This window comes from Bison bison, unplaced genomic scaffold (assembly GCF_000754665.1).
Source record: "Bison bison bison isolate TAMUID 2011002044 unplaced genomic scaffold, Bison_UMD1.0 scf7180017864259, whole genome shotgun sequence".
Classification (NCBI taxonomy): domain Eukaryota; kingdom Metazoa; phylum Chordata; class Mammalia; order Artiodactyla; family Bovidae; genus Bison; species Bison bison.
In genome coordinates, this window is record NW_011494831.1 from 1,271,231 (window position 1) to 1,280,050 (window position 8,820).

Consider the following 8,820-nt stretch of genomic DNA (forward strand, 5'->3'; position numbering starts at 1 on the left):
ATAGCCTTGACTAGAGGGACCTTTGTTGGCAAAGTAATGTCTCTGCTTTTGAATATGCTATCTAGATTGGTCATAACTTTCCTTCCAAGGAGTAAGCGTCTTTTAATTTCATGGCTGCAGTCACCATCTGCAGTGATTTTGGAGCCCAAAAACATAAAGTCTGACACTGTTTCCCCATCTATTTCCCATGAAGTGATGGGACCAGATGCCATGATCTTCGTTTTCTGAATGTTGAGCTTTAAGCCAATTTTTCACTCTCCACTTTCACTTTCATCAACAGGCTTTCATCAATAATCTTATTATTTCACTCTAAAAGTCTTAACAGGACTTCCCCAATGCCTCAGTGGTAAAAGAATTCACCTGCCAAGCAGGAGATGTGTGTTCAATCCCTGGGTCAGGAAGATCCCCTGGAGAAGAAAATGGCAACTTTCTCCAGTAATCTTGCTTGGGAAATCCCATGGACAGAGGAGCCTGGTAGGTCCATGGGGCCACAAAGAGTCAGACACGACTTAGTGCACACAGGACATGACTTGGTGCATGCAGTATTACTACTAAAGGTCTCAATATTTGCATGGTATCTATAGTTTATTCATCATTTTAATGGTGTCTATGATTTATACATTACTTTCATGTGTACTAAATGGTTTAATTTTTATAGCAATCTGGTGAGAAAGGTATTACAGCTAGTTTATAAGATGAAATTAATCAGAGACATTAAGTGACCTATTTAAGGTTACATAGTCAGAGTGTGGCTTAGCTGGGTCCTGAAAGAGGCCATCTCAACTAATATTCTGAACTTACCTATTGTATCAAAGGACCTTTAATAGTTTACTTTCATTGATTGATTTAATGTATATTCAGTCATACTATATGATCCAACCAGTCCATCCTAAAGGAGATCAGTCCTGAGTGTTCATTGGAAGGACTGATATTGAAGCTGAAACTCCAATACTTTGGCCACCTCATGCGAAGAGTTGACTCATTGGAAAATACCCTAATGCTGGGAAGGATTGGGGGCAGGAGGAGAAGGGGACGACAGAGGATGAGATGGCTGGATAGCATCACCAACTTGATGGACATGTTTGGGTGAACTCCGGGAGTTGGTGATGGGCAGGGAGGCCTGGCGTGCTGCAGTTCATGGGGTCGCAAAGAGTCAGACACGACTGAGCAACTGAACTGAACTGAAACACGTGTATGTGTTTATTCAGCACATATTTATTAAATGCATACTATATGCTAGACAGGCATTGTTCTCGATTCTGGGATAGAACAGTAAACAGATAATTTAAGATTGTGATACATGCTGTACAAGTACACCTGATGATATGAGAGTAGAAGGAGATGGGGATGACATTTTAGATTTATTTATTTAGACAACATATAGTTCCTTGGTGGCTCAGGGCTTTCCTGATGGCTTCCTTGGTGGCTCAGCTGGTCCGACGGCAATGCAGGAGACCTGGATTTGATCCCTGAGTTGGGAAGATCCCCTAGAGAAGTGAACAGCTACCTACTCCAGTTTTCTGGCCTGGAGAATGGCATGGACTGTATAGTCCACGTAGTCACAAAGAGTCAGACATGACTGAGTGACTTTCACTTTTGGATGATTTCTTTTATTTCCTTGGTCCTTCAATATTCATCTAGGATTTATTTCTCTCTAGGTGCTCACATGATGTATGTTGATCAATGAATACTTACTAAGCACTTCATGTATAAATCATCATGTTAACCTCCTCCATTATTTTTTCAATGTATAACAAATAAAGGGAACTTCTGTTTGTTGAAGGACCAACATGTGTCAGGATCTTTGGCAGATAATGTATTAGTCTCAGGGGATGCTGGTGGAGTCCTTCAAGCACTAGGATTCTTTCCCAGCTGATTCCTTTGTTTCTTGGAAGGCTCACTGACCACCTTCTTCTTCTCAGGGGGAGGAAACAAATCCTGGGATGACTCTGTTCTTGCTTCTTGAAAGTTGTGCTAAGAGCTATCCTTGCCCATAGCAATCAGCAACAAGAGCTGTCTTACAAAAACATCCTTTCAAGGTTCTTTCTCTGCAGAGCCTGGTTCCTTTCCAAAACTTAAACACTGGGGAGAATATATTTATTAAATATTCCACTGGGGATGATAAAATGTTCAACAGCCAGCATCTGTCACAACTAAGGTAGTCACACAAGGTATTCTCCAAGCATATTATAGGCTCACACTGGTCGCAAAGTATTATCAGCACCATCAGCCTGGAACCACATCACCTTCCTCTCTAACATGCCTGGTACTCCAATATTAGAGTAAAAATCTGACCACAGAACTGTGGCCAGGGCTCCTGGAGGAACAAGACAGCACCAGGGAGTGGAGTGGGGATGGCTCCCTTGCTCCATCACACAATCTGTATGTCTTCATCCAGAGCACCATCATTCATGTACAATGGATGCATACGATTATATACATTATCAGGAAGAGAGTAATAGTGACTGGGCCCTTCCAAGTATTTCTCATGGTTTAATTTTTTATGTAATGAAAGTTAAAACAGCTGACTTATAAATAGCTAGGGTAAAGATTTAGGACCATCTGATGGCTATTTTTGCCATTCCCCCAAGTTGTCATGATAAAGCACATGGTGAAATGGTTCCAACCGATATTTTAGAGGAATCCATCGCCACATTTGTGCAAGATGGTAAGTGCTGGGCAGATTAACCACATAGCCTCTGAATCTAGTGCTCTCACATCTCTAAGCAAAGGAAAGAAACTCAAAAGTTGCAAAAAAAACCTTTTTTTTTTTGGAGTGACATGAGATAGATGGGATATGGTTCCTGTTCGCTGGTGTTAGGAAGCCAGGTTTGAGGGCAACTTACATTCTGCTGTGGCTGTGGTGTTTGGATCCTCTTCCTCATGGCTGTGGTTGTGTTCTTTGAAGAGAAAATTCACAAGGGCTGGTCAGTGATCCAAAGAGTCACATGTGTCATGGCCTTTACTCGTGTGCAGCCTCCCAGCCAATGTCATTTCTAAATGACTGGTCCCACTGGCTTTGATGACTTTGTCCATCACCCAGACCAGTTTAACTTGACAGAACTCTTCAACAAAGCTTGACAAGTGAGATGTTTGGTTAAACATCTGATATTGCTTGAAATTGACTCTATCATGGAAAATCCTTATTACTGAAAATCTTCTGGGGTACACGATTCAAAGGCAGTGCCACTCTCTCACTTGTTCAGATATGAAGCAGACAGGGCAGGTTTGCTATTCCTGGCTAAAGGTCTACAAAGTATTCGAAGAATTTTCTGCTTATCTTTGTCATGAAGTGATACAAGTACTGTCCTTGGCTCATGAATCCACCCCATTGCTATGTGGTATGGCTTTCTTGGTGACTTTCTTAGAATAATAAGAGTTTTAAGAGCACTTTTAGAATGAACTGTCTTGGCTTTGCATTTCATTAAAAAAGCCAACATTGGTCTATGCTAGCATGCATGGTGGTAAAGAACTTGGGTTATCTGGAATTAGATAGCCCTGAGTTTAAATTCAAAATCCCCATATATTAACTCTGTGAACTTAGGCAAATTTTTTCAACATACTAAACCTTGTTATTAACACTTATGAAATGGGGCATAATAATACTGCCTCCCTCATAGGTTGCTGAGGCATTTATAAACAATTAACAGTAGCTAATTATGACATGAAAATATATTTATAAGCAAGCACTGCATCCACTCTCATGTGATGTGAGAACCAGGGCAGCTGATCATTAAATTCATGGTGTAAACTTGCATCCCATGAGGCAAAAAATGATGTAGGACTGGAGATGAGGATAAAGGAGTAATTGATTTTTTTTTTAAATGAATATTTTGCACTTGAAAAAATATTTCAGGAACTAGACTGAAACTTCTCACAGTTGATGTGAGCCAGCTCAGTTGAAGGTCTGTTGCTGGGGGCTAGACAGTGAGGGATGCCATACAAAGCTCTCTGTGTCTGGGTTGAGTAACTGCCATATGATACTCCCAGACATACCTACCCAAGCCACACAATACATTGCCATGCTAAGCACGGAGAGTCTGTATATTTCTCTTTCTTGTTACTACACATTCCATGCTGAATTCACACATAGAATTAGCATTTGAATGACCTATGTATTGAAAACTGAACCTAGTGAGGGCAAGTTTTTAGGGACTCACTTTTAATAAGAGAAAGGGGGCGGGGAGGGAGAGAGGGAGAAGGAGAGGGAGAGAGAGAAAGAGAGAGAGGGAGAGAGATGAGAGAGAGAAATGAAATTTGAACTACATATTTTTATCTTAAACAGAGGCTAAGCACCCATTGCCAGTGACAATGTGCCACATGAAAAACACACTGCTATCCCAAGAACAGATAATGGCATGCTGCTGCTGCTACTGCTAAGTCGCTTCAGTCGTGTCCAACTCTGTGCGACCGCATAGACGGAAGCCCACCATGTTCCCCCACCCCTGGGATTCTCCAGGCAAGACCACTGGAGTGGGTTGCCATTTCCTTCTCCAATGCATGAAAGTGAAAAGTGAAAAGGAAGTCTCTCAGTCGTGTCCGACTCTTGACGACCCCATGGACTACAGCCTACCAGGCTCCTCCATCCATGGGATTTTCCAGGCAAGAGTACTGGAGTGGGGTGCCATTGCCTTCTCCGAGATAATGGCATAGGGCATATTTATGTCCATAATTCAAATGGACATATTTGAACTCACATAATGGTGTATGGCATTATATAGGTAAATGGACATATTTGAATTTTCATTTAGAACTCATTCAAGTGTACAAATTTGGAACATGCATGAATTGCTGGAGAAGATTATCTGATTGTGTTGAAGTTTTTGTGAAAGAATCTAATGTTTTATAGAAACTGTTTCTGTAATAAAGGCTTTGTAAATGAAGTAAAATTTCATTTGGAATTTAGATAGAATCAATATCATTTGGTAGTAGAGGGAACTGAAATCAATATTGAAAGAATATAATCCCCACTAAGGTAACACTCTGAAGCTGACAGAGACGTGAACAAAATTAGTTCATGTAGATGGTTCTATGGGCAGTTCTAGGGGTAAGGGGTAGAGGTGGTATATCATGGTGGGAGTGGGCAGGGAATGGAGGAACATCATCAAATGGATTCAAAGCCACAGAGCTGAGCAGAAAGGTGTGAGTGTGAAGTCTGGAGTATAAGGAATCTGAGAGGGAAAGGCAGAGTGTGGAAGGGAGGATTAAATGAATGGAGGGAAGACTTTATTGTAGTAGAGTTAGTTGCTCAGTCATGTCTGATTCTTCGAGACCCCACACACTGTAGACTGCCAGCCTCCTCTGCTCATGAGATTCTCCAGGCGAGAATACTGGAGTGGATTGCCATTCCCTTCTCCAGATTCCCCATATGTCAGGGGAGTCTGACATATTCATATGTCAGAATATAGACATAATATAGTGTTCTATTTTTAATGCAATGTTGTAAAAGTGAATCAGGTAGGGGACTGGCAATAAACAGATGAACATGGGAGAGTTTAATGAAGAGACAATACTCAAAGGTGTGGACAGAGTGCAGGGAAACCAAAGGGGACCATGGAGTGTGGGAAGCATTTGCTCCCGTGTGAAAGGTCAAAGGGAGTGGGGAGTCACTAGAACCCCAATGAGGAGCATCAGGTGGAAGAGACAGGAGCGGCTACAGGTCATACAGGACATGGAGCAAGGGAGACAGTCCCTCTTTCCATATTTCATGGATACAGGGATTCTCTCTGCTTGTGATACTGTGTCGATTTCCTCCTTTGCCATCAACATTTTGAGACCAATATGAGTCATATTTAAGAACTCAGGCATTAGAATTAGCTAGCCCTGTGTGTGAGACATGTGTCTCTCCCTAACTGTGGGACTGTGGGCAAGGAACTGAATGTTCCCAAATGTTTCAAGAGACAGACAAGAGACATCAATCACTGTCATAACTGTTGTTGTGAAACTGGTATTGGGAAGTAGCTTTAATTTTCAGTTCTCAGTCTTAACCCATTCTAGGAAAGGCCCACACACAGGAAAAGCAGCAGCATGCAGCAGGGGGTCACACGCACACACATATACACAGATAGATAGACACACACACACATACACAGAGTCAATGAGTCTTCTCTTAGAAATGAAGAAGCAGAGAAAGAAGGAGAAACACTCTTGTGGGACATGTTTTCAGCCCGTCTCTGCAGCCACTGCAGCTGAAAACTGGGATGTACCTGGAGGAAGTGAGGAGAGCACCTGAGGGTGGGGATTCACTGAGTAGTGGGGAAAGGACCAGTGCTTCTTACCGTCTGTGTATTTGCTTTATTTACAGTCCCTTCTCTTGCTTGCTCTAGGAGTGTCCACTGAAACCACACATCCTGAAATATATTTCATCATTTTTGCCTTAACTGTTGATGGTGAGAAAAAGCAACATGAGCACAACTCAAAAGAAGCACAAACTTTCAGACTGTCTCTCACTCAGCCAGGGGAGCCTGTCTCAGCAATTTTGACTGAATTCTCTTATTCTAGGTGAATTCTAAAAAGAAAAGGGATAGGAAGCAACTTTTACTGTATCTCAAAATATATAAACAAGATTGAGACAAACAAGACCCCTTCATTTCAGTTGAGAATGCGGTGGGGAAGAGGCATTGATTTTTAAAAAGTGTGGTACTGAAGTCGGACTGATGTAGGTTTAATTGTGAGTTCTGCCTCTGGTTATGTGAGGTGGACAAGTTGCTCCATTTCACTCAGAATCCTAATGTCCATCAATAATACTGAGTTGTTTTGAGAATTCAATATGGCATTTAAAGTACTTATCACTTTATCTGGTATATACCAAGTACTTAATAAATATCACTCATTATTATGGTTATAAGTCATCTCCTGTATCAATGTCTATTGTGGTTGTGATTCAGTTGCTCAGTAATATCTGTCTCTTTGCCAGAAGTAGCAAACCCCATGGACTGTAGCATGCCAGGCTTCTCTGCCCTCCATTATCAATGTCTGCTTAAGAAATATTTGCCTTTTTAACTTATATGTAAAAGTTGTAAAACTTCTCCATCGATCCTCAGTTCCAGTACACGTACTAACATTCTTTCTGTGGCTCCGTGAAGGCCCTGCCATCCTTCCTTGCAAACTCCTGCTCCCTTTCCCCCTTTCAGGCATTCTGCAGGGGATGGGATTTCTCTGAAAAATGGTTTGATGGCCCGACCACCTGCATGCCAAACAGTAAGCAACTGCTATTTGGCTTGGCTGTTTGCTTGACACCAACCTTCTGCTAGTGGATGCCTGTGCTTTTAAAGAGAAACATCTTTCCAAATGATAACAAACTCCCAATTACACATTTGGTGCCTTAAATTTATTAGGCCCATGGCAATGAACAAACTGTCCTTGTTACTCATTTCCAAGAGCAACTATAGTTTAAAAAATAATTTTTTTTCATTTTTAATATTTGTTTTTCATTTTACATTTAAGGGAAAAATGCATAAGCCCTCTTTTCCTAAAAAGGCTGCTGCTCCAATTATTTCCACTGAAGCTTTTTGGTTTGCCTCCAACTTCCCTAAGTGGTATCCATGGGGTTGACCCCTGACTCTTCTGCTCTGTCCCCAGGAAAGCCAATCACAATATACCCAAGCAGACATGGTTTGTTGTCATCTTTGGGAAAGGCATATGTTTTACTGCAAAGCAAATTTTCTTCACTAAATTTGAGAAATGTTGAGATTTGTTTTAGGTTCTGGATCTATATTCTTCTTTCTTTAGCTCATTAGTATTTTTTTAAACTTTCCTCAACCTTTGACTCCATATCTTCCTCTTTCATAGAGCCTGATCTTTGCCTAACTTCCTAAAAAAAAAGAAAAACCCTTGTTTGTTCCTTTCATCTTTAATGGGGGAAGGAAATAACAAAGACAATAACAAAATGAAAACATGCAGACATCTGTGTTGAAAGCAGAGCTCCTCAGCTGGCCTCAGGCTTACAGGAATCACTGGTTTCTCAGGTCCAGCCCTTGGTGTAGCATGGCCTTGGCCTTGGCAAGTTGATAGAGATCAGCCATACCTGGAGTTCCTGTTGATGTGTGTTCCACTTAAAGGGGAAGTTCTCTTCTCTCCCACTACAGTCCTACAGCAGAATTCAGATGCTGACTCTGACTCAGGTTTTCAAGGAACAGATGGTCTTTCTTTCATGTTTTTCTAAGTAATGGGAAACTTATTCTTGCTCTACATTTATTTAGATTCTTTTTTTTTTCATTTTAGTCTTTTTCTCTCCAGAATTAGACACTAGTAGACTAGATCTGATAGACAGAGTACCTGATGGACTATGGACTGAGGTTTGTGACATTGTACAGGAGACAGGGATCAAGACCATCCCCATGGAAAAGAAATGCAAAAAAGCAAAATGGCTGTCTAAGGAGGCCTTACAAAGAGCTGTGAAAAGAAGAGAAGCAAAAAGCAAAGGAGGAAAGGAAAGATTCCCATTTGAATGCAGAATTCCACAGAATAGCAAGAAGAGATAAGAAAGCCTTCCTCAGCGATCAGTGCAAGGAAATAGAGGAAAACAACAGAATGGGAAAGACTAGAGATCTCTTCAAGAAAATTAGAGATACCAAGGGAACATTTCATGCAAAGATGGGCTCAATAAAGGACAGAAATGCTGTGGACCTAACAGAAGCAGAAGATATTAAGAGGTGGCAAGAATACACAGAAGAACTGTACAAAAAAGATCTTCACAACCCAGATAATCACAATGGTGTGATCACTCACCTACAGCCAGACCTCCTGAAATGTGAAGTCAAGTGGGCCTTAGAAAGCATCACTACGAACAAAGCTAGTGGAGGTGATAGAATTCCAGTG